This window comes from Parus major, chromosome 1 (genome assembly GCF_001522545.3).
Source record: "Parus major isolate Abel chromosome 1, Parus_major1.1, whole genome shotgun sequence".
Classification (NCBI taxonomy): Eukaryota; Metazoa; Chordata; class Aves; order Passeriformes; family Paridae; genus Parus; species Parus major.
This window is the reverse complement of record NC_031768.1, coordinates 7,964,304-7,988,515: the sequence shown is the minus strand read 5'-3', so window position 1 is coordinate 7,988,515 and position 24,212 is coordinate 7,964,304. Positions and strand designations below refer to the sequence as shown.

At 43.7% G+C, this 24,212-nt stretch overlaps 1 long non-coding RNA gene across 4 annotated transcripts; it reads left to right on the top strand.

The window, feature by feature from the left end:
- Positions 1–914: 914 nt before the first annotated feature.
- On the top strand, positions 915–23,985 carry LOC107202624. Of its 4 annotated transcripts, none has more exons than XR_004495957.1 (5): positions 915–1,138; positions 6,816–7,000; positions 13,322–13,474; positions 14,047–14,283; positions 22,461–23,985. It is a non-coding gene; the product is annotated as an uncharacterized LOC107202624 (long non-coding RNA). The 4 variants fall into 4 exon arrangements; XR_004495955.1 differs by lacking the exon at positions 22,461–23,985 and adding an exon at positions 18,399–19,638; XR_001520780.2 differs by lacking the exon at positions 22,461–23,985 and having other exon boundaries at positions 14,047–15,479.
- The last annotated feature ends 227 nt before the right edge of the window (positions 23,986–24,212 follow it).

Sequence of the window (24,212 nt, the reverse complement as noted above, 5' to 3'; positions counted from 1 at the left end):
ATTGTCTGGTGCTTTTTAAAATAACCAGCCTCCTGAGGTTGGCGCAGCGTCACCTCTGGTGGTGTTCCCTCCCCACCCAGCCCACCTGCTGTGTGACAGTGAAATGCTAAAATTATTTTGGCAGAGAAATAGTCTCAGAGGCTGTTGTTTATTTTCCACGGCAGAGGAATATCTCAGGATGCAGCCTGCACCTTTGCCCTGTGGGACTGTCTCTAATTGCACGTGGAGCTCTGCAGAAGCGTTCAAAATGCAGAGTTCAGAAAGCAGAATTAAACGTGGGGAGGAGGGCACCCACATCCAGCATGTGCCCAGATTGGACTTTCAAAGAGAGGAATGTTAGAATACGCTTCCCTGAGAAGCACAAAAATGGATTGTGGACTAAGGCAGCTAATCTCCTACTGACATGCATGCAGCACAGCCACCAGTGAATTGGCTTGAGAGCTGAGGAGCTGGGCCAGCACGTTCAGCTCCTGCCAACCTTTTTCACATCAGGATTTGCTCTTTTAGCCATCTCAGTGGTGGGACAGCTCAGGTGGGTACTGCTCAGGAGCAGATTCAGAGCAGCTGCAGAGTGGTGGAAGGCAGAGAAAAGGTGTGTGTCCCTGTCAGTGCCAAGGAGGAGGTGTTGAAGAGAGCATGGCATGCACCTCACCAGCTGAAAAGCCTGCAGCAGATTGCAGCACCTCATAATGCAAGGCAGGGGCTGTTCTGAGCTGCTGTTCTTGCCCAGGATAAACCATCCCAGGCACTCAAAAAAAAAAAAAAAAAAAAAAAAAATAAAAAAATGCAAAAGCAGTGGATGGATGGCCTTAACCTGCCTCCTTTTTTTTTTTGTTATCTCCAGGGCTTGCTAGATAGTCATATCTCTGCTAACCATGCTTTTTCATGCAGACACACCAAGCATTAGATGAGGCTTTGATGCAAAGAAGCAATCACAAAAATGATGAGTCAGATCCCCAGGCATCATGAGAGAGGAATGAACTGCAGTTGCATCTGGGATGAGAGATACTCCAGAAGCTCAGGAAGGGATCAGCTGAGTTTTGAAGGGATCAACTGAGTTTGAAGTGAATGGTAGAGAGCAGGATGTGGAAGAAAGAGAAAGTTTTTGCACAAAAGAAGGGGACTTTATTGCAAGAAGGTACTGTTGAATGTTTTTTTTTCCTGGACAGAAAAAATGGGCACCTGAAATTCAAGGCAGATAAGAAGGGAAGGTTTTGGAGAAAATACTAAGGACGTGGCAGGGATAGTTGGGCCCATTCTTAAATCTTCCTCATCAGCTTGTGTCTGTTGGTGGAGTGCTCAAAAAGCAGTGGAGCTTGAATAGAGACCATTAGGAATAGGACATCCAGGAGACAGAAAATCGTGGACGTTTTTTCCAGGTGAGGCCTTCCTATAAGTAGCATGATGCACCAATTGTTGTAAGTCATCTTCTCACACAGTAAGACTCTCTACTACACCATGAGATCTCTGTTACCCTCATGCTTTCTCAGTTAATGCTTTTAAGGTTAATCTGATATCTGGACTTGGACAGAAGCTCTTGTTCTAATTGCTTGGAAGAATAAGTCACAGGACACATAAAATCCAAACCCATGGTCAGTGAGGACAGGTTTTGTGAGTGTTTTGCCATGTGCTGCTCTAAATTCTACCCAAAACCAAATGAACACAGAGTGCAGAGCAGCCTGTCCTTGTAGGTGTATGGACAAGTGCTGGCGCTCACAGGGCTCCTTCTCCCAAGCTCCACACTAACCAGCACAGGCCAGCTGGGGCTGGAAGCAGAGCAACCACATTGGTGTGAAGCCAGGTCTGAGCTACAAACCAGGTCAGCAGTTATCCCACCAGCTCTGCCTGAGTACACCTGATGCCCACACACTCAATTCAGTCCCAAGGCAGGCAGATGTCTGTTCAGCTTGGAGGCCTGCATCCCTCTGAGGGCAGGACTGGGTGACGCTGCCCCACTGGGAATGGGTGGAGAACAAGAAGGACTGCAGCTGAGAGATTAGAGTGTCTGCCCAGCTAAGACACGCCTTCATCTCTGCAGGATTTTTTACTTGCCTGCCTAATGGTTCTTACTTCAGAGACTTTTTGTTCCACATCCTTGTCTGTATCTTTTCAGTGCTAACCACAGAATGCTGCATGCTTTAACCCATGGTTTTGCTATTTTGATGTTGAGCTGCATGTCTGGTCTAATTAGGCATTCATGCGGTGATAAACACTCATTTCTTATACACATTATGCAGAAACTTGTGTGTTTTCCTGCATTTTCTTTTATTTCTTTTGTAGTGTTTAAAGAAGGACATGATTCATTTGAAGGAGGAAAAAGAAAAATGCTTATAAAAGCATCCTGCATAAGCAGAAAAAATGCAGTGCGTAGTCCTCATAAAACTGGAGGCCAGCCCAGAGCTTGGGACCTCCAGACCTTTTGCTAAGGTCTGGTGAAAAATGTCATGGAGGAGCAGTGGCTTTTGCCAGGCTTGCAGGATGATTTTATGCAGGTCCCTTCAGCAGGTACCTGTGCATTTGCTCCACTGCAGTTCCAGATCTGCTGAACCCACCAGGTGCTATGTTATTGTCTGCATGGCAATGATGGTCCCCAAGAAATGCAGGATCTCCTTCAGAAATATGGGTAACATCATATATTTGGGATCTTGGAAAAATTCAGACAAATTTATTGATTCATTTAATTTATTAATCTGGAAGGCAACCTGCTGTTTGTATATGCCTGGGCACAGCTGGCCAGTCATGTTAGACCACTCTTGGTGACCTCCTGTCTGCCGTTCATTCAGAGTTAACTCTGCAGACATTGCTACTGCTACAGCATGGTTTCTCTGCTGCTTGGTGAAAATCTAAAGGTCAGCTGGTCTGACTACAAATCCCCAGTTTTGGCCACCTTCCTATGCATGTTTTCACTCCTGCCACGTGGGTTATGTCAGTGTTTTAATGGCATAGCCTTTGGGCTTGATTTCAGCCTCATGTTTTCTGGTGTCCATTGGCAGTGTCTTCAGTGAAGTAACAAACCTGCAGTAGTATAAACATGGAATGAGCAAAGGAAAGCCAACCTTACAGTTTTTAGAGGGAGAGCTCTGACAAAAGCTTGAGTCTTAATCCAAAAATTTACTGTTGTCATGATTTATTTGATCAGTTTGGAGTGTTTTTTTCAAGGGAAATTCGCAGGCACACACACATGCACACACACACAAAACATCTTTGTTAATGGGTTTGTGTGATAAAAGATGGATTCAATTTTTAAAAAAGTAATGTTACTGATTATTTCTATATAACATGTAGTACAGCCTAAAGCTGTATGCTATTCCAAATGAAGAGCTTGTCAGCAATAGTTTGAAAAAGTATATGCTGTCCATCACATTGTTTGTTGGGTTTTTCTGCACTAGACAAAGGATACTGTGTCAAAATGCAGTACTCTGTACAAAGGTAACTTTACAACAATTTACATAAAAATGATAGATTTTGCAAATCTATCTGCTGGTCAAATCCTACTCTTGTTTACACTATATTCAAGTAACCAATTTCACACTATATACATTAATGCAAAATTCAGTGCTGCATGTACTGTACACCTGAAAAGAAAGGAAAAGGAAAATGAAAAGAAGGTCACAAAGCTCTTTCAATTTAGATTTTGAGATTGTGTGGTACATGCATTTCTTTCTAAAACCATCTTGAGAAAGCAGGGGAACAACTATTAAAGCAACCGTGATTTCTAGCCCTACTTCAGCTTGAAAACCTCTGCCCTTTAGGTCCTTCTCACCCTATATGCCAAGCAGCACAAAGACTAACCAGCACCTGGAATGTTGCTAGCATTGCCAGGTGCATTTTGTATTACAAGTTCTTCAACAATTGCTGTGCTTCTTACAGCTCCAGCTTTTGGATCCACATGCTTCCTTCAGTTTTCAGGGTAAAGCTTTCATATGTAGCTTCAGGGACCATAATGAGCTGAAAATGTTGAGGGAAATTCCATGTCAATTCCTTTCCAGTGTGGGAATTTTGGTAGTAAATCCCAAAAGCTGTGGGAGATCTGCCTGTGTTGTCATCCTCTCACATTGCTGGGAAGAACAACCTCTAGCATCTCAAATGCCATCATGGTGTGATGGTGCTAACAAGGGTGCTCTGCTTGATGTCCCTTCCATCCAGCTCTCTCTCAAGGCATCTGATCCTGTGATCCTCACATTCCTTCCCTTTAGTTCACTTCTATACCCAATAATCAGTTCTTTTTCTCCTTTTCTTTCTTTTTCCTTTAGCCCTTCCCCTTCTCAGGGACCTGTGAGTAAGGGCCAGCCTGATCCTAAAAGGAGAATTAAAAAAGGAGTGCAGAAGGGCAGGAGCCTGGTCAGTGTCAGCAAACACCGAAGCTGCAGAGCTGTAGTGCCCACTTTGTGCTGCTGCTGTCTGTGCTTCATAGCACACCCAGGCAGTTGGATGGAGGAGACAGGAAAAGGTTTCTTCTTCAGGTCACATAAAACTGACCATGGCACTTTGTGTTGTCAGCTGACAGGTGCCAGAGGAGTAAAAGGCCACTGTAGGCCAGCAGAGACTGAGTGCTTCAAACCAGGGGAGCTTTGCAATGTTCAGTGGAAGAAGCAGAAATGTGGGTATGAGTCACTCTGAGAAGTCAAAGCTCCACTTGCTTTCAGAATTCAGCTTCAGAATGCATTAATTTTTACACAAATTCCCAGGAAATTAGATTGTGCTTTACAATTTCAGAGTTAGCCTTTAGTTCTGGAGGCCACATAATAATTGGTGTGAATCCTTTCATCCATCACAGAGATGACATGTCCGGTGTTTGGAAGCACAGAATGATGCTACACCACAGTTGTGGAGAGACAGTGAAAAATGATGTCTTCTGTGGAAGCTGCAAGAAGGAATTAGGTAGACTGGAAGGATTTTCTCAGTGGAGATTTGGCTGGGGCACGTGCACACTTTGTGAAAAATGTGTTGGGACCTTCCGTCAGCAGAAGCGGCTGCAGCCCACTGCAGCTGCAGTGTCTCCTTCAGACAGTCAGGAGAACAGCTCTTCTGTCCTCTGACAAGGGAGAACACCAAATACTTCTTACAGTTCCTGATCATTCAGGATTGGTCTCCACTCGAGCCTTTACAAAGCCCAGAACATCTCAGGTGGCCCTTGGAGCATCCTGGGTTTACACTGAGCTGTACCAGCTCTGCCTGTGGCCTGACACAGCTTCCCTTGTTTATTTCCACATAATCTCCTTTGATTTTTCATCTTCAGTGCTGTGGATAGTCAAGTAGTGAAAACCATGTCAGAGGAGTACTTATAGCTACTTATTTACATCTATTTTAACGACAGGAAAGAGCACAGAGCCATCCAGGGGAGCTGAGATTGGAACCAGTGTTTCACTGACAGACCTTCCATGATTCCAGGGATAAAAAATAAGCACTTGCTTCAGTTTTAGCTGCCAGAGCTGAAGTTTTAGATTAGAATATATGAGATCTACCATAATCCATGGCAGGCTGATGACTTCAGTTGTGTGGGGCTCCTCTCTGACTTGGAACAGATGAGCAGGGAAAATTTGGAGCTACAAAGCAGACTAAGAATTCAAGGCAAGGAGCAGATTCCAGAGAAGTGTTCAGGTGCAGAAGAATGCAAAGATTTGCCCCACAGGGCACTTTTGTGGGAAGCTTTTAGCAGAGCAGATTGAACAAAAAGAATCAGTGGAGTGGTCTTCTCTTTGTAAAAGTGTTTTTGCCAAAAAGCAATTTCTTTTTTGAAATGTATCAAAATTTAAAATAAGAAAATGAGAAACAATTGTCCTTTGACTTTCTCATTTCACTATGGTAATGTCAAATTGTTTCATTTATTGCAAGTCAAAACATTTTATTCTAATTTCCTCATTTAGATCTGGATTCTTCTATTGCAACATTTACTAGTGTATTTATATATTTCTGTCTATATATTCCATGTTTGTACTGCTTCAGTGTTGCAGAAGTGCAGAATTTCTGGTTCTGCAGAAACAATAATATTTTATTTTTTGTTCTGTTTTGAAGTGAGTTTGCTTTAAAAAGACTGATGTTCCCCACCCACCCACCCTACACCCAAAAACAGGCATGCAGATTTTTGTGTCATCTCTTGCTTCTGAGAATTAATTTTCCCCTCCATTTTGAGTGCAAAGCAAAATCTTCTGAGGCTCAGGTGGTTTTATTTTGGATCAGTCCCTGTTCTGAGCTCAGGTTTTGATTCAGAGGACTTAGAGTGATCAAGCAGTAGCAACCAATCCCTGAATAATACTTGTCTTCCTAATACATCTTAAAGTAATTCAATTTTTTTTCTACTTTCCATACTGTCTTTAGGAGTACTTTATCTCATATCCTGGTGGTGTCAATCTCAGTTCCACCATGGAGTAAAGTCACAATCCCTGTGGAAATGTGTTCCACAGAAGAAGGAGCTGTCCAGAAAGTCCCAAATTACATTTCTCACTCTTTCAGCACTGTCTCCTTCCTCCAAGTTAGGCCAGTGTGTTGTGCACGTGCTGTTTTCCAAGTTTGCAATGCTTCTCTTTGGATTCTCTGCACCATTGTCTTGTGTTTTGGGTTGGCATTTTAAATGTAATTCTGAACAGTGAAGGTGGGAGGGATTGAACAGCCATCAGAAACCAACACTTTTTAGGAAATAACTATTTGTGAATAGCAGTTCTTGTGTCCTGCTTCGAAATCTCGCAGCATCAGTCTGCAATTAAGGGAAGAACAAAGGAGATTCCAGAGACAGAGATGTTTTTCCCAAGAGGGCTCGTGTGTGCACAGGGGGTGAGTGTTTATTGTCCCCTCTCTTCCCCTTGTGTCCAAGCCAGCCTGGCAGAGAAATCGAGTGGGATTCAGTGGACATGTAAACCAGAAAAGCAAGATGAGCAATGCCTTTCCCAGCCTCATGTTTTCCCTCCCCCAATGGGGCTTTGGGAGGTTGCTGCTGCATTGGTGGAGAATGACTGAAACGAGCATTCACAGCAGCAAAAGTCAGCTTTGAAAATTTTCCCAGGTGAGTGTCAGCCAGCCGCTAATCAAATTGAGCGTTGATTGCAAAACTAAAAATGAAGCAAACGCTTTGCATAATTTGTCAGACTGCTGCTGTGTGTGCATGTGTGTGTTTATAGACTCTTCCTCAAGCATTGTGAATTGAATTAATCATGGAAAGAGAAGCACTTCGTGTTCATACTCTTGGTGCCATTCCAGAGAAGTTTTGTATGCTCTGGACCGGAGTTAGGGCTGGGTTAGGAAATAAGGGAGAGAGCAGCCCTTGTTCTCCAGCTGCTGCATTTGTGGGCAAGATTTAATGGCATTTGATGTATTTTGTATGTACAAGATTTGATGTATTTTGTATGGCTTGAGAAATTTTAGACAACTTTCTGTATTTGCTGTATAGAAATGGAGAGCTGTTTTATCTCAGCTTGTAGGAATGCTTAAGTTAAGTTAGTCTGTGCCTACTTGAGTAACTGCAGCCATTGAAATAAAGCACAGAAAATTCCAGATCCAGTTACAACACCCCAAAAATGAAGCCTTAATGTATCTGAGAAGTCCCCAGAAATTTCCAGTTCTCAACAAGCATCCCCCAAAGCCAGGCTTACTTGCCTCAGCCCACAGTCTGGTCCATGAATTAAATACACGAACCTTTTCTCTCACCAAGTCCTCAAAACTGTTCAGCCCTACCTAAGCCTACAGAATTTTTGTCTCACACTAGTTTGAGATGGATGGGTCAGGATTAAGTAAAGGGATTGCCATAGTGAAAGAGCTGACCAGCTCTCAGATGCCTTTCAGCTGACTGCAAGTAGACTGAGCCCTTTCTCCCTATGAAGGCTTTATGACATAAACATCTTCTGGGCAGTGCAGATGGACTGCTCAGTTCAAGCCAGCCCTCTTTTGTTCTGTGAGATGAAACAAAATGACCACAACTTACTTGACTAGCTCTGGATTCATTGCTTTGACATGTTCTCTCAGTGACTTTCTAACCAATGCCAGTCACCTGGAGCATTGGACTGGACCCATCGCTTTTAATTCTCTTCTTTCTTTGAAGAATGATGGAGCTTCTGAGAGGTTCCTTAAGGCCACCTCATTTTCCCTCCTGTGCTAATCCTGGGCTTCAGGATATCACTGCCAGTCCCTGGGTGTTGTCAGGCTGCTGGGCAGAGCTCACTGCCATGCCAGGTCCTTTTCCCCAGATCTGTGTTGTCTCACTAAGCAGCAAGTGGGGATGCTTTGGCAATGGGAGAGAAAGGGATTTATAGCTGTCATGGTGAAGGGAACTGCAAAACACAAGTTCAAATCTCAGTGACTGATACCTTAGCCTTCAAATATCTACCCTGTCTGATAGGAAAGGGTAAATAGAGAAAAATGGGGCAAATGCTACTAACCTACTAACTATTACCTGTAACCTTCCTAAATGATGAGTGCAAATCCTCCTGTGAGACAAGCAGTGTACTCATGGGTCTACTGGAGTGTCTTTTTCCCTTGCAGGCAAGGCTGTCTGCAGCAGGCTCAGGGGCTGAGGGAGGCCAGGCAAGCAGCAAGGTGTCCAGGGAAACAGCCAGGAATTGAAAGGAGCAGGGAGAGATCTCAAAATCTCACCCAGCCTGCAGGTTCCCTGCTGAGCTGGTGCAAGAGGAAGGAAAAACTTGGTATTGATTCTGAAAAGTGCTTCCTTGCTTTCTGTGCCTGCCCTCATTTAGCTGCCAGAGGTATTTGGAACAGCACATCCAGATGCTTTCCATGTCATTCCCTCCTTGCTCAACCACCTTTGCTGTTCCCTGACCCAATCCTCTGCTCCAGGCAGTACTTTGTGCTGTTTGTTTTTTGTCCTTCTCTGTCTCTCATCAGTGTGTAAGTGGCCCTTCCCAGGACATGTGAATCTGCAGGGCTCTGCTGTTATCCTGCAGAGCTAAAAATCTTCTGCAGCAAAGCAGCTGCTCCATAGAATTTATCTGACTAAAAGATGAGACTTCCTGAAATGCATTGAAGGGCTAGATCCTCCCAGCCAGTATAAATCCTCATTTACAACATAGATCACAGCTATAGCCAACATGTAAATCACAATGCTCCCTCCTGACTTGAAAATCAATGAATCTATGAAAATTGGCATAATTGCATTGATTTCAGGAGGGCTCCTGTGATTTACACTGGCTGGGGACACGGCCTGGCGTACGCCCATCCTGTTAGAACAAATTAGGATTCTCTCTGTGGCGCAGCAGTTCAGCATCCAGGCAGGCTGGGTCAGCCACAGCCTCCAGCTCCTCCCAGAGCCCACAGAGGAGCAGGGCTCAGCTCCCCCTGAGCTCTGAGCATGTGGCTTTGCTCCCTGTTAGGCTGTGTTTGAAAAACACTACTGCCCAGTAAAGTGGTACAGTGTAGAAATGCAGCACTGGTGGCACTTTGACCAAGGAAAACCTGTGGGGGTTTTCACAGGCTAGCCAGTGATTCAGGAAATGCTTTTGCAGAATGCATCCAACACTTCTGCCCATGGACCTCTCTGAAGCCCTCAGTGCCAGGTTCCTTGGCATAGCAAAGGATGCAGGCAAAGTAGCATCAAATCAGCTTAACAGGTATTGAGATTTTCCCTTGTGCAATGAAGGGATCTTGCTCTCTGCCTGATGTAAAATTAGAAGGAAGTGAATAAATAGCAAATGAGAAATACTGAGAAGAATTTCAAACAGGTCATTTTGCTCTCCATGCAAGTTTACTTATAATTTGGTTTACATGGGATTATTTTACATTAGAGTGGCAATTCACCTTAAAGTCTCTGGAATAAGAATCAAAGTCATTAGTCTTAAAATGCATTCATTAAAGCCCTAGTTGATAGTGAAAGTCCTATTTAAGGCTGCACTTGCACTTGATTTAAAATAGTTTGTTTCCCATTGCTTATAATTTCATGAAAAAAATTACTCCTCTGGATTTAATTTTAATGCCTGGCCTTTGCTCAGTGGCAAAGTTTGCTGGTTTGGAGGGAAACCTATTGATAATTTTCTAAAACAAAATTGGAAAACCAACTTTTTATTATCATATTACATTTGGATTCTTTTCCATAGGATTTAATCCTGACTAAACCCTCAAGTTCAAAATATGTAGGTTGCTTAACTCTCACCCAGGACTGGAGTCAAGGTCAATTGATTTTGGACATGTTTAGTGAACAATTTCAGCTGTGCTTAGAGTCATGAGCGTGCAGGTCACAACAAATAAATATTGACAGATCTGTGGAAGCCCAGAATTTGGCCAAATTCCTCCTTTGACTACACAGCTGTATCTCTCTGGGGATATTGATGTTGCTTTTGCATATTTTCATAATCCAGGCTTAGGAGGACTTTCAGGTTTGGATTCTGTTTTAAACTATCTGGTGCTGGTGCTGTGATGGACGTTTAATTTCCCTAAAGACCTAGGTAAATAGTAGATCTCATTTTGGTGGCCAAGATGGAACTTGTAGCTTCTACAGAGTAAACAGTGGAACCACAGTGTTTTGCAACAGCCATTTCCAGTCTGAAGTCCTGAGATGGTATCAGGGATAGGACTCTGCCACTAGTTTCAGTCACTAGCGAGGAAAAGAGACGGATGCACAGCACACAGGGTGTGCACCCTCCCTTTCACTGCTTCTCCCAAATGCTGTCTTTTTGGGGAGGGGATGTTTGGAAATCCCCAGGGCTGTACCCTGCCCATCAGGGAGTTTCTCCCTGTGCAGGGCTGCCCCACGTTTCAGCCACTGCAACAGAAGGTGGGCCTGTGCTCTCAACTGTCCTGTGAAAAACAGACTTGCTTACACACCTTGCAGCCTCATCCTGTATTATTTTGAAAGGAAAGTCAGCCTGGACACATTTAGTATGAAGGCTGCCACTGATTGTGGTTTTATTGGCACTTGCCAGAGCTGGCTTCCACACAAGTTTCTGTGAGATAGGTGTGGCCCCGAAAACATTCATCCCACTCATGCCAGACCTGTCCTGGCTTGCTTGCATGAGGAAAAGAGCTCAAACACCCTTTGTGGGAAGGATCTCCTGACTTAGCTACAAATAGGAAAGAGGTGCCCCCTGAGGCACAGGCACACTTTTCTGTCCTCCTTTTAACCCAATGCTGCTGTGCTCCCTTCCCACCTCATTGCCAGGGAACCCTTTTCCCCTGGCCAATGCCCCTCTGATGTTGAAACCATGTGTAACATCCCTGCCTTGTCAGAAAACCTGGCTTGGTGGGGTTTTTTTACGGCTGGCATGTCTGGGAGGGTGGTGACTCAAATTATCTCGGCGTGTATGAGTGAAAAGAGTGCCTGGCATTTGCTGCTGGCTAGAGTGGCCCTGTGGCTTGACTTGTACCCTCCCAGGCAGCTGGGACCCACCTAACAGGCAAGCAGGGCAGGTCCCTGGCCACCTCACGAGTTTCCCTGCCAGCTGGCAGGAAGGTGGGCTGGTGCCTGACACCGAGGCAGGTTGTGCTGTTCCTGCTTAGTGGATGTTTTTATTGCAGTATGAAACGAAGCAAAATATAGAAGCTGGCTGAGACTGTGTTGTGAGGAAATCCTCTGATCTTGCTAGCTCTGCTCAGTGTTTAGCCTTTTATCAGGACATGAGCTCATTGCTGTTTCAGGCTAAAGACAGAGCTTTGTATGGATTCTTTGCTTTCACTCTTGAAATTCTGTTTGACTCGCAGCTTGTGTCAGAAAGGGCTTGATGACAAAAAAAATGTTAATGCTTTTACCAGGAAAGTTATCAGACACTTACACGTCACTCTTCCAAGGGATACAGGTGTGTAAGTAGAGAAAAGTCACACATCTCTCTTTGAATCGGGTTCTCAGAGCATCCATGGAGATACTAATTATCTTCTGCTGAAGATCCCCAATTTCTTTTATGTCACCGAGAGCTGTAGTTGCCTGGCAATACCCAGTAACATCCAAGTGCCTCGGAGGACTGGATGTAAACTGCAACATCGGCGCATTGTAAATGGAGGCAGGTGTATTTCAAGATTTTTACAGAGGAAAAGGTGCACAGAAAAGTTTAAGCAGACAGCTGAAACGAGTTCTTTTTATTCACATGATATTTTATTCCTTGTGATAACCAGCTTCTCCTTTTATTAAATAAACTCCAACAAAACCTTCCCCAGCTTTTGTCTGATGTTTTTTCCATTGCTGATTTTTGTGTCATACCCATGATTCTGTTGCTGCCAAAATTTACACCAGGGGATGTCTGACTGGGATATCCAGAGCCGTGTCAGAGTATGCAGGGCAGGACTGAAGGACATGGCCAGGGCTACCAGCCTTGGTGCTGTCAGGGCCATGGTGTGGGGTGTCACACGGCTCCTGATGTGTGAGTTTGGGCTCACACACTGGCTCACACACTCTGTGAAGTGACTGTGGCCGGTGTGAGCTGATGGGTGGCAGGATGGCCAGCTCAAGTAGTGGTGATGTCTCTTCCCCCTAGACAAGCTTGTTAAGAGCTCATTTAAGAGTCCAGAAGACCTGGGAATAGTTTTAGCCTCAGCTTCCAGATCTGGCACACTGTGGCAGTTCCAGCATGATGTCTGGTCTGCTGCAGAGGAAGCACCTGCCCTGTTTGGGTGCCTTTTCCCTCAATATAATCACACCTAAGAGGCACAATTGCCTTCACTTGGCTGCCTAGGTCCTGATTCCAGTACTCCACAGCCAAATCAGGTACTCAGAAGATTTCTGTAACAAAAAGTTCAGACTCCACTGGTCACAGAACTATTCAGAGCATTTAAGCTACAATTTATGGCTTGAATCCAGGCTCAGCAGCGGGCGGCTGCACGCCTTAGCGCCCGCCTCAGTGTGCGAGCTCTGCATGGCAGGAGCAAGAGAAAACTTCTGAAAAAGCTGGCAGAGTGGTAGCTTTGTTTTGTTTTCTGCTCTGTTTGGTATTTCATCTAGCTGTCAGGAGAGCTGTGGTTTTGTTTTCATGAGAGACTTTGTCTTCACAATGCCTCTGAACACAGGACTGCAGGTGAAGGCTGTGTCTGCAATGTGGCTGGGAGGTGCATGTTTCAGGCAGCTCAGCTTCTTTCCCTTAGCAGAGATCAGAGTGAGTTTTAATCAAGTTCTGCTTTAATCAACACCTGCTTAACTCTAAGGTGAAGCCTGTTTGTTTGTATTATAAACTAATTCAGTGATGACTGGTTCAAATTGTGCTTTTAATTTCTTGGGTATGTAAAATGGTTATGCTGTGGACAGCTGGCCCACTATTTAAGAGGGTTTTTTTTTGCTCAGGTTGTAGTTTTTCGTAGTCTGGAATAACAGCTTTCCAGAATTTATCTGATGAAATAATCTCAATCGCTTTCCTGAGGGAACTGAGTTTTTTAACTGAATTTTTCTTGTTGCTTTTAGCAGAATAAGTGGTGCCTGTATTAGAAGAATAAACTGCCACATTCCAGTCCATTCCAAGAGGGAAAAGGAGCCTTATGCTGCCTCTACCTATCCATCTGAAAATTCACCTTCATATGCATATTCCATGGCTGGATGAAGAACACCTTGGCACAGGTGATGCAGGGGAAGGACAGACTATCGCATTCTGAATCAAGAAAAGTATAACATACAGGAAGATGTGCTGCTTTTTTTTTTTTTTCCTGTTATCTCTTTGAACATCAAACTCACTTCCCTGCATTCCCCTTCCTTTACTTAATATCAGAGTGGCCCTCAAGAAGCCATTGTGCTCTGTGCCTCTGGGTGGTGTTTGGTACAAGCTGAAGAAAATTAAACTTTCGTGGCAGTATAATTCAGTGTCCTGTCACTGCACAGCTCTGTGCATGGATACCAGGCTCCAGCCATTCCCTGCAGTGTGGCCACTCTGTCATTCTGGCCATTTCCCCTCACATGGTCATGGTCACACATGGTCACACATGGGTTAGTGACCTAAACCATGAGTGCTGTTGTAACAAGCAGGCAATTTAGACATTCAGAGAAATTAAGGAGAGGCATGTCCCAGGACTGGGGACTCTAGGCTGAGACTTCACAGCCACTAATTAAAGATCATAAGGTTATTGTACTTTTCTAGTTATAACTAAATACTGGCTTAATTTCTGCCTTCTAATTTATGTCCTTTTGTGTTTTAGGTATACGTCATACACGTGTCTAATGCAATTTGCTGCAATATATTTATCACATTATGGAAGAGTGTTATCTTCATCAATTACAAGCAAAAAAAGGCTCCTAGAATTAATAAGGGGATAAAAGCTAAATTTGTATTTCAGTGGACTCTTGAAGGCTTATCTCCATGGGAAAGCTGTATGTAAATCTGCAGTGTTTCATCTGGCTTATGTTAAGTCCTACGTTTGGATTTCAATTCTATGGTAAGTGCAAAGTGTCTCTCCACAATAAAGGGGAATAAACTGCCTTGGAGTTAGTGAAGGTGTGCAAGATGAGTCACAGACTAGCTAATATTCTCTGTGTTCTGCTCCATCTTGTCTTGCAGCAACCTGTGCTTTTCATATGGTTTTCTGCTAATATTTTTCTTTGTAATCCAACTATTGGTTAAATTAGGGTAGCTGTAGTGTTATGAAATAGGTGGTGTAGTGGAAAAAGCATCGTTGTGCTGCTTTATGTTGTGTGCCTGTTGCAAACCTTCTCAGTGCTTATCCTTCCCTATTCCTGACAAGTCACCTGTCCTGTCTAGTCAGAATAAACACTGATTACAAAATGCTCTAGTACTTGAAGCCCCCCTGTCAGGTGTACACCTGGCTGTGGTGTCTGAGCCAGCTTCTTGATCCCTCTTGCTGTTCACACTGCCTGGTCTGAAGTGACCAGTCCACTCTTCATTTCCTCTGCTTCTCCTGGCACACGTTCTAGAAAGGAGAGCACAAAGCTCTGCTTTCCCCAGGAATCATGCTCACCTCTTTCTCCTGTGCCAGAGTTTTACCAGTGGCATAAGCTCATGCTTTCTCAGAATCTCTCTTCAAGGTTCTCATCAGGAATATTAGAAGCCAAATTATCCCTTATGCTAGTGGCATAACAAATAGCCTAAGGTAAAGAGAGCAGTGAGTTACCAGTCCTGTTTTCTGCCACACTTCAGCATTCTCAACTGCTCTTTGGGTTAAGATCAGTTTACAGAAGCTGAAGATACATCTTTATACCCCCAAAAATAATTGTGGTTAAATTATTTTTCCAAAATGCCCCTTTTTAATATTCTGTTTTTCCAGAGTAGCTCTGAGAGCTTTCGTTTTTAGACACTGTCATGACTGAAACATAAGAACTTTTCATGGACATAAATTTCCACAAGGAAAGATGCAATGTAATTCTACTGAACCTGGTTCCGTACTTCTCATGCATATACAATTATTTTTACCTTTATCATGTTGGGTAGGAGAGACCCATGGCTTGGAGTAATAAAGTCACTTAGTGGTGGTCTGCATGACTATGTAAATTGCAAGAGGCAGAGAATCTGATACTATGCCTATAAATTTTATCAAACCAGCTGCTTGTCAAAATTCATTTTTGCTTTATTTCATCATTAGCTATTACTGGAATAAAATTGTACATTCTGCTGTTAGTTCTTCTGTTATAAATCTGGAATAAGAGCCTAATGCTTACCTTCTTCTGTCTGGTATCAGTGGAAATCAATTCCAGTGAAATTTACTTTAGATTTAAGCTGCCATATTCATAGCATAACCTGGTCTTTGTGGTTCTTAAAACAGATGCATGGAAATGCCTATAGTTGTGAAAAATGATCCAAGTCAGCTGATTTCATGTCATAGCTTTTACCTCTGTGTGATGGACTGTATTCTGCTGCATTCCTTTGAGCACCAGATACTCAATTGGCTGGCCACTGAGCTGGCTGTGGTTAAAAAATAGATACTGGCACATACTTAGTCAGGCATCAGGTTTACAGGGAGAGCCAAAATTGCCAGTTGTTGCAATAGTACCTGCAGCAAAGGTGTGGCTGAGTGAGCAAGCATCTGCCTTTCAAACAGCGATCAGCTGCCACCACAATGTCCTGGAAGAGCTCTGCATGCGCTGTATAATCCCTTCTGCACACTTTTACTGCACATTCATCCTGGGAATGGAGTGGGTAGATGGGGTGATGTGCCCTGGTCAATTTATCCTCCGTGGGGCTGAGACCATTGCAAAACAGGAGAAGAGGTGCTTGAGCTGAAACACGAGAGCCTAAGTCAGCAGCTGCGAGCACAGGGAGCAGGAGGGGCTGTGGGAAGTGCAGGGGCCAGGCTGGTTGTGTGCGGAGCTTGGTTCTCCAGGAGAAGGGACTCTGTGCCAGGGGAGAGGCTCAGGTGATCGACAGACCCACATTGGATGTGCAAGGGGCAGGGCCAGCACCTTTTAGCTGAGGAATGTAGTACAGCGGTGCCCAACAAGGATTTTATCTGAACTGGTGCCACTTGGCTCCTTCTCAGCAGTTTTCATGCACAGAGTGTTCGGGGAAGGACATCTAGCTAAAGGGTGTTAGCTCTCCAATTACCCTTGCCTGGTATAATGGCTCCCAGAGGCACATTCTTCGCTGCTATAAATTAGAATAACCCTTAAAGTTGGCTAATTTGTCCATGCCCTTTACTAGGGATGAGGGTAATACGCAGGAGATGTAGAGCAGCCTTCTCCCCTCGTAGCCTCGGGGCTCTGTCATCCACCTCAGCCCAGCCAGCAGTGGGGATCAGCTGTAATCCTGACTTCCTGCTGACAGCAAGGAAAAGCTGGGCAGGATGGGCCAAAATAAATCCCTTCAGAAACACACCACCTTTCTCGTTCTCACGTTGTGCTCACAGCCAGCACAGGCCCTGAGAAGGCAAAGGAAGCTTTTCCAGTCCTCTGGCTACAGCAGCTCTGGGGTTCTGTAGCCCAACAGGTGCTTGCATAAGCACCAGTCACGGGTTGTCCCTTCTCCTGGCTTGGGAAAGAGAAATACTTTCTTTTTTCAGGTCACTTGTGGACTTTCAGCTGCTCAAAAGCTGCATTTTCAGCACAGAGAAAAGCTGTTAGGTGCTTTTCTGCACGGTGATCTGCATGCATAATTTAAAGAAAAGGGGAAAGATCTTTTGGGAGGAAGCCTTCACTTGAAAGGAACTGCTTTGTTCTGCTTTAATCTGTGTTGTTTGATTGACCCTTTTTGGTGACAAACCTGGTGCCCTGCTGCTCTGCTTCTGAGGCCAGGCAGCAGAGGTCATTTCCACCCTGGAATGATAAAGTGCTCAGGGTATATTTGTATTACCCCAGTTCTTCCAGTGTCTGTTTGGATTCAAAAGAGGTGCCAGAGGGGTCCCTGTAGCCCCACCGGTGTCTGATGGAAGTTTGCACATCCATTTGGGCAGTGCAAAGCTGTGAGCAGGAGTGTCTGTCAGGTTTCACACATGTGTTAAGCTTTCTGCAGGTGCACCTGAAGACCCCAGGGGTTCCCTCCCCCGTCCTTTGCACTCTTTTGGCAGCCTGGGGAAGGGACCCCCTGAAAAGTAACCTTGGGAGTGTGGGGGGACCTTCTGCTGTTTTTCAACCACATCAGTTCCCTGATCCACTTTCTCTACAGAGGTGCAAACATTTGTCCCAGCACGGCAGATGAGTGGTGTGAGGGAGGACTCAGTGGTGAGAAGACTAAATCTGCTAATCCAGTACTGCCACCAAATAAACACACCTTGAACTGCAGCTGCTGGAAGCTCATCTCTCAGTGCTGCCTTTTCATAGGGTGATGGGGAGCAGGAACTGAGCCTAGGAACTTAGCTTTGAGAAGCAAATTCATTTCAGTTAAGTCTTAAAGAATATATTCTTTTGTTTAAGTTTATCATATTCTTTTGTTTAAGTTTATCTCTGCCAGATCTCTGGCAGTTTCCCCATTTCCCTTTGAATTACCTCCTCTGAGTTCACTGCAGTGCCTTGAGTTCACTCTGGAGCATAATTGAGTTATGACTGCTCATTTCCTTGTGTTTTTGTGATGAAAACAAATCTGTGATGTGGGGATACCTCTTGGCTTAGTCAGAAGGTAAGTAAAGGCATCTAACTGCCCCCAAATGCTTGCAGAGTCACTGTCCATCACAGACTGAAAGTGCCAGTGTGACCACAGGCTGGAAGAGTATGTGAAGGATGAGAAGACTGACCCCTCTTTCACTGATGTGTTTATTAAGAGATTTCTGTAGTGGTTTTAACCTGACATAAACCAAGAAAACACTGAGAGGAACCAAAGTTCAAACGAGCCTGATTTTTCACACATTCACCTTACCTGACTGCTCCCACCCCTTGTGCAGTACATAATAAATGTTGTTATGTTATTTCTTATGGGCATTGCTGTGCAACACCAATCCTAACTGCAGCCTGGCCAACCCCAGCTTCCTCCTCTTGCTTCCCACCATCACACACACCTTACATGAGCTGCAGACAGTCAGCTGTCAGGGAGAACTGACTGACCAACACAGGGCTTAATTTTTTCCTCTGAACTGTACCCCTGAAAACAAACCTTTTTTTTTTTTTTTAGTTTTCTCTCAGACGGTTTCCTGTTGTTCCTACATCAAAACAGTATGGCAGCCCCAGCCCTCACACTGATTTCACCAGAATTGGAGAGTATCCAGCTACACTCAGACCTTCCCTACAATCTCAGGAAGGTCCAGTCAGGTTTCACAGTGGAAAAACAGTCTGCTCCTGTCTCTGAGTGTATGGAATTGCACAAGGGAATGTGATGAATGAGAATGTTTTTCTTTCTCAGCATATCTTCTAAATCCCACTGGCCAGTCTAAATCCCACTGATCGGCAAAACTCTTCCAGAATTCTGACTGTCGTAGCCCAGCCCAAATCTAATCTCTCATTAAAGGATTAAAGAGCATGCCAGTATTTCTCCATGAAAAGTTTCCATAAATCCTGTGAAGGAAGCCTTTGCTTTTCTCACTCTCCCTGGCTGGGAAGCAGAGGTGAAGCTGGAACCCCTAACTCTGAGCAGGTTGGGCCAGGTCTTGTTACCATTCCTCCCTGGCCTGGGGCTGCCAGCACCTGCCCCAGGCACGACAGACTCTGTCCAGCCCTGCCTCAGGCAGCTCCAGCCTGGATTCAGTGCTGCTCCTGATTCCTGGACACTTTTGTAGGCACCAGAGCTTGTCTGCACAAGAATCCAGCAAAGGTGGGACAGATCTCATGTACCTGGGTTGATGTGCAAGGCGTCACACCAGGAGACTCTTCTTTACTTTCTTTCCTGAAATTTAAAGGGAAAAAGGGAGATTAATGATCCCTCAACTCCTGCACTGAGAATTCCAGATAGATTCTCAGATGGTGCTGATCACAAGGATGTTTTTGGACTGAATTCCAGCCAAGAGCCTGGCCCCACATTCTTTACATGGAAGCAGCACTCAAAAATAGCATCAGAAACTAACGTCCTCTCTTTAGATGTAATGAATGTTTGCCCCTGTTGTTTAATTCTTCTGCTCAGTGTCCTGACAAGGAGTTCAGTGCTGGAAAATACAAATGAAAGCCATCCCCACCCTGAAGGGCTGACAACTCAGGAGACAGAAATACTGCAGACTCGTTTTGCCAGGGAATAAATAGGTGAACATGGTTTCATGTTTATCTCTTTTACCAGCAATGAAGAGCAGGACAGATGCAGAAATAAGTAAGCCTGAGAGAGGTTTTTTTTTCTCCCTGTTGATCTTGAGGAGAAAAAAAAAAAAAAGCCATCCAGTGAATAGTGAATTTAGGAGAATTCAAATGGGGAAGTAGCTAGAGAGAAGTGTTTGGCCATGGAGAGGAAGACAAATTGTTCAGGTCGAAGTCTCCCCACAAGAGAAAATTACCTTAAAATTCCCTCTGAAATAAATCAGAAGTTCTTCTCCAAATAATCCCACTTAATGCATATGTGCTGCAAAATAACTCGTTCATTACCTGTGTAACAAAACTGGTGTAGTTGAACCACATTTTCTAATTTAACCAGAAAATTATTTATCTGGCTTATCTGACAGCAAAGGGCTACTGAAAAGCTTCGGTACACTTCTTCAGAATTCAGGGACAATTGAGCAAGCCTTTCCTTGGCTTTTTGGCTACATGAAGTCTGCATTTCCAGCCATGCCTTAGCTATACAGAAATTATTAGCTGCAAGGATAAGGAAAGTAGCAGCACCCTTATTTTGGCTGCATAGCTTTATGCACCTGCACAGGCAAACAAGGTGCCTATACCAATGCAGAATTCAAACACACTCATGTTTAATTCAAGGCTCTGATTCTTTTAGTTATCAATTATTGCTCTGCAAAGTTTTCAGGCTGGAGTCCAAATTTGTAAAAACTTCTTGTATAAACCTTGGCTGTTCCCTGCACAGAAGTGAAACAGCAGGGATTTACACCTGACTGTCACAAGGTCCTGGAGGTGTTGTGCATTTTTGCCTGCATGCTTTTGCCAACTTGTCTGCATGGCTATTTACACAATATTTGCAACATACATTTTATCAAAATGTTTATCTATTCATAGGTTTTCATGGGAGGTAAAGGAAGAAGGTAAATATTACATGGAAAACTCCATATTAAGGGTTAAACACATCCACAGACACAATCAACAATGTGATTACCATGAGATTGAAGACCAAGTGTGTTGGTATTTCTAAAAGCCTTCAGGACCACCTGCACTTATAGCACAGTAATACTTTAATGCAGCTTTTTGATTTTAGAACTCAAAGTGTGAAATTCTCACATACACATTTCCCAGGTTTGCATTCTTCGTATGCCCTCAATCACACTGGCATTCATAGGATTTTTCTATGAATGCAGGGTCGGGCCCTGTTACAAGTTTCTGTTTTCTAAGTCTATTAGGGAAACACAAGAAGAAGCAGATATTACATGTGCAAATTTTTACTTTCATCTCCAGGTGGGTGTCATTAGTTAATGATGACATAAGAGCTGGCATTCCTGATAAGCCCACAGCTCCTTCAGGCTTGCTGGAAGGTTGCAATCCTATTAGTCAGATGCTGTAAAAGTTGGGTTTTTAATTACCTTGGAGTTAAGATAACTCTTCCCTTTCTGAGCTGCTCAGAATTACTCAGAGGTACATGTTCAGTGGAAGGATTTGGCCTCCAAGTTTTAAGTACAATTACTTTTAAACACAGGGTGAAATACAGACTTTTTTCCTATCGACAAGCATGTCTCCTACCTGACCTGTCTCCTGCCCCTTTGTCTTCATCCTTTGTGATTCAGGGTTCATGTGACTTCCTCAGCCTCACACCTTCCACCAGTGACAGTGTGATTACCTGGAACAAGGGACCTGGGGACTGTCAGGGGACAGGTCTGTACCACAGTTTGTTTGTGTCAAAGTCCAAAAAAGCCTGACTGTGAGAGGGGATCTCAGGACAGCACGCTGGCAGGGAGCCAAGAGAAGCGTGTCAGTGGCTGTGTGCTGTAAACCAGCAGCAATCCTTCTGCCACCGTGGATTGCAAAAACAGCAGCACTGCCAATGTTTATGTGACTCTGGCATCCTGACTGAGAATCTTCTAGTTACATCATAGGTATGTGCAATAGGGGTTGGAGTTCTGCTGGCTAGTGGTGTGATCTTTGGCCTCTTGGGATGTGGATGGATGTGTAACTTAGTGTCAGAGTCATATGTGAACCCAAACCACAGGGAGACAGCCTTGTACTGTCAGCAGTGCTTGGTGTAGCAGTGGGGGAAGAGGGACTTGGCTCCTCTCAAGTCATAAACCTGACCAGTAGAACTGCATTGTTTTGCTCCAGGTGTTACTCTGCTGTGAATAATTTGACTTTCCCTACATTGTACTGGGTAGCAGAACTTTTCCTAGCAAGCCCCTTTTGCTGTGCCTCAGTTTGTAGCTCGTGGACATTGTAGAAAGCATAAGACTGCAGTCCTGAGGATGGTTTTGTTTTGGGTTTTTTTTCCCCCTGTGGTCCATATGTGGAATTTTGAGATTAAATGTGTACTGTTTTCCTAGTGAAGCTTGTCCTTCTTGGCTAAGGGCTAGTTGTCAATAGGAAGTTGATCTCAAAAGTACCAAGGGCTTATTCTAATCTCTTATGAAGTCTGCAAACTTTCATAAAAAAACCAAGAAATGTAAAACTAGAAAGGCCACTGGTCTTGTGTCTGGAATATGTGGACAGACCTCATCATTTAATTCTTCTATTATTTGTCATTTTATTGTTTTCACCAGCAACATAAGTAATTTTGCACCATTCTTCTCTACAAAGGTAAGTACTATTCTTTCTAGGGTGATCAGGACTCCAGTCATGAAGCTGTCATTATGAAGGGTGATGGTACAGGTGGAAAAGATGAACACTGCTTGATTAAAATAAAAATGTGATCTTAAGAGATACAGGGTGCTATAGCAGTGAGGAAAATAGCTGGGTAAAATCCAGACCCTGTTTCCTACCTGCCCTGGGTCCTTCAGGGAGTGACTGAGAGCATCCCTAGCCACTCTTCCCCACCTAGTTGATTCCTTTCCTCACTGAACAGGGGTTCAGAGAAACCTCAGTTGTTTGTAGCAGCTGCAGAGCTACGTGGCCTGTGTTGTCCAGCAGAGATTTGGTGGCTGCTCCATGAGCAGACAAACCTTTCTTGCAGGGGAGAAGCTGCAGCCCTGAGGGCAGCTGTAGAAAGTCCAGGTGCTGTGCTACTGCTGATCCCTCCTGCTCCTAAGCCAGAGCCCTGCACCATCTCTCAGTTCTTTCATCTGTGGAAGGAGGTAAGAGGATTGCTGTACCTCAAAGACGTGAAGTTCAGATAATTACAAGTGTGAGACACTGAAATATTACACAAGTAAAAATACCTCAGATGAAGAATCGTTGCTCTTTCAAGGCTAATGTGATTTTCTCCAGGTTGTCCTGTTCAGTGAATTCTAAAGGGCAGGGATATGGTTTCCTTAAACTCTGTGGAATGATGCTGGATTTCTATTTGTTGGCTTTTATTTTCTATGACAGTCCATAGGGTTTTTCCTCAAGGGATTAAAGTGCCTTTATAGACCTTGCTCCCCACATCCTTCTTCTTCTTCTTCCCTTTTCTTCTCTTCTGAACTTAGATATACACTTCATTCTGACAAGTTGCAGAAAAAAATCTATCTGATCTGTTACCAGTTTTATGTAATTTAAAATGCAGGGTTACACTGGACTATTTTCAGTGGAGAAAAAAAGAGATTAATCATCCTGAGGTGGATGCAATCCCTTCAAGATCTTGAGTCCTAAACTGACAAGTTACTGTGGGCAACCTGAACCACTTGGCTCCCAAATCCTTCTCAATCATAATTTATAACAAAGAAGGATATTCCTTAGGTTAAATGTTTTGGCTTCTTCTCATCTTTTGTGCCACTTTTCTGAAATATTTTTTGGGTATGAATTGGTACTGCACATCAAATTTCTCTTTTGCATTCAATGAGGGCCCAGTCATTCTAACAAACTTCAAAAGGGATTTCATATTCTATAAAATACTTCATATTTCTTTTTATCAAAGTCTGATTTTTTTCCCAGGGTTGTACCAGCTCACACTACCTACCAAGTCTGTCTGTCTGCATCACTTTCACGTGTTTGTGAATTGCTAATGAAGCTACCTGGGCCTCAAAGCTTGCAAAGGGTTCCCTTTGACTGGGTTTGTACAACCTGAATTAATTCTCCTCTAGAAATGCACTTCTCCTTTTGCCCATTGCTTAAAATGAAAGGATTCCCTTGTTGTGAGGGTGAGCTCTTAGAAGCCCAGCAACAACATTGTCAACCAAAGGTTATCAGTTTTGCTTTACAAATTACTGAGAGGGAACCAGAAGATGAAAAATCCAGGGAGATGTTCTCAGCCCATTTTTGCTCTGCTGTAGCTGAGAAACCTTGACCACTTCTGCTTATAATGTAACATCCCATAACTTCCATACCTGATTGCAAAATAGCTGAAAACCCCAAATGTGAAACTTTACTTACAAACCACTGTTTTTTCTGCAATGGTGGTGCAGTGATGCATCTTGCCTTTCTGCTTATCCAGGTTAGCTATAGATCCAGTAAACATATATTGCTCCAAAGGACTGACAAGAGGTGTCCTCCATTCTAAAACTGTTAGCAGATATTTCTTCCTAGTGAAAAGCAGTTAAATGTTCACTAATATCCTAAAATGAAAGGTTAAATAACAATAATAAATAAATAAATAATAATGATCTTGTTTTCTGGTAATCTTTTTTTACCAAACAGTACAAGATTTTTGGTCATTCCTTCCATTTATTTAATCTCAAGAATGGCCAATGACAACAGCCTTTCCATGTTGGTAATTTGTTGATGGGGGAAAGAGAGATTTTTCTATATTATTTAAAACTCTGTAATGAGGACAGAAGGAAAGATTGAA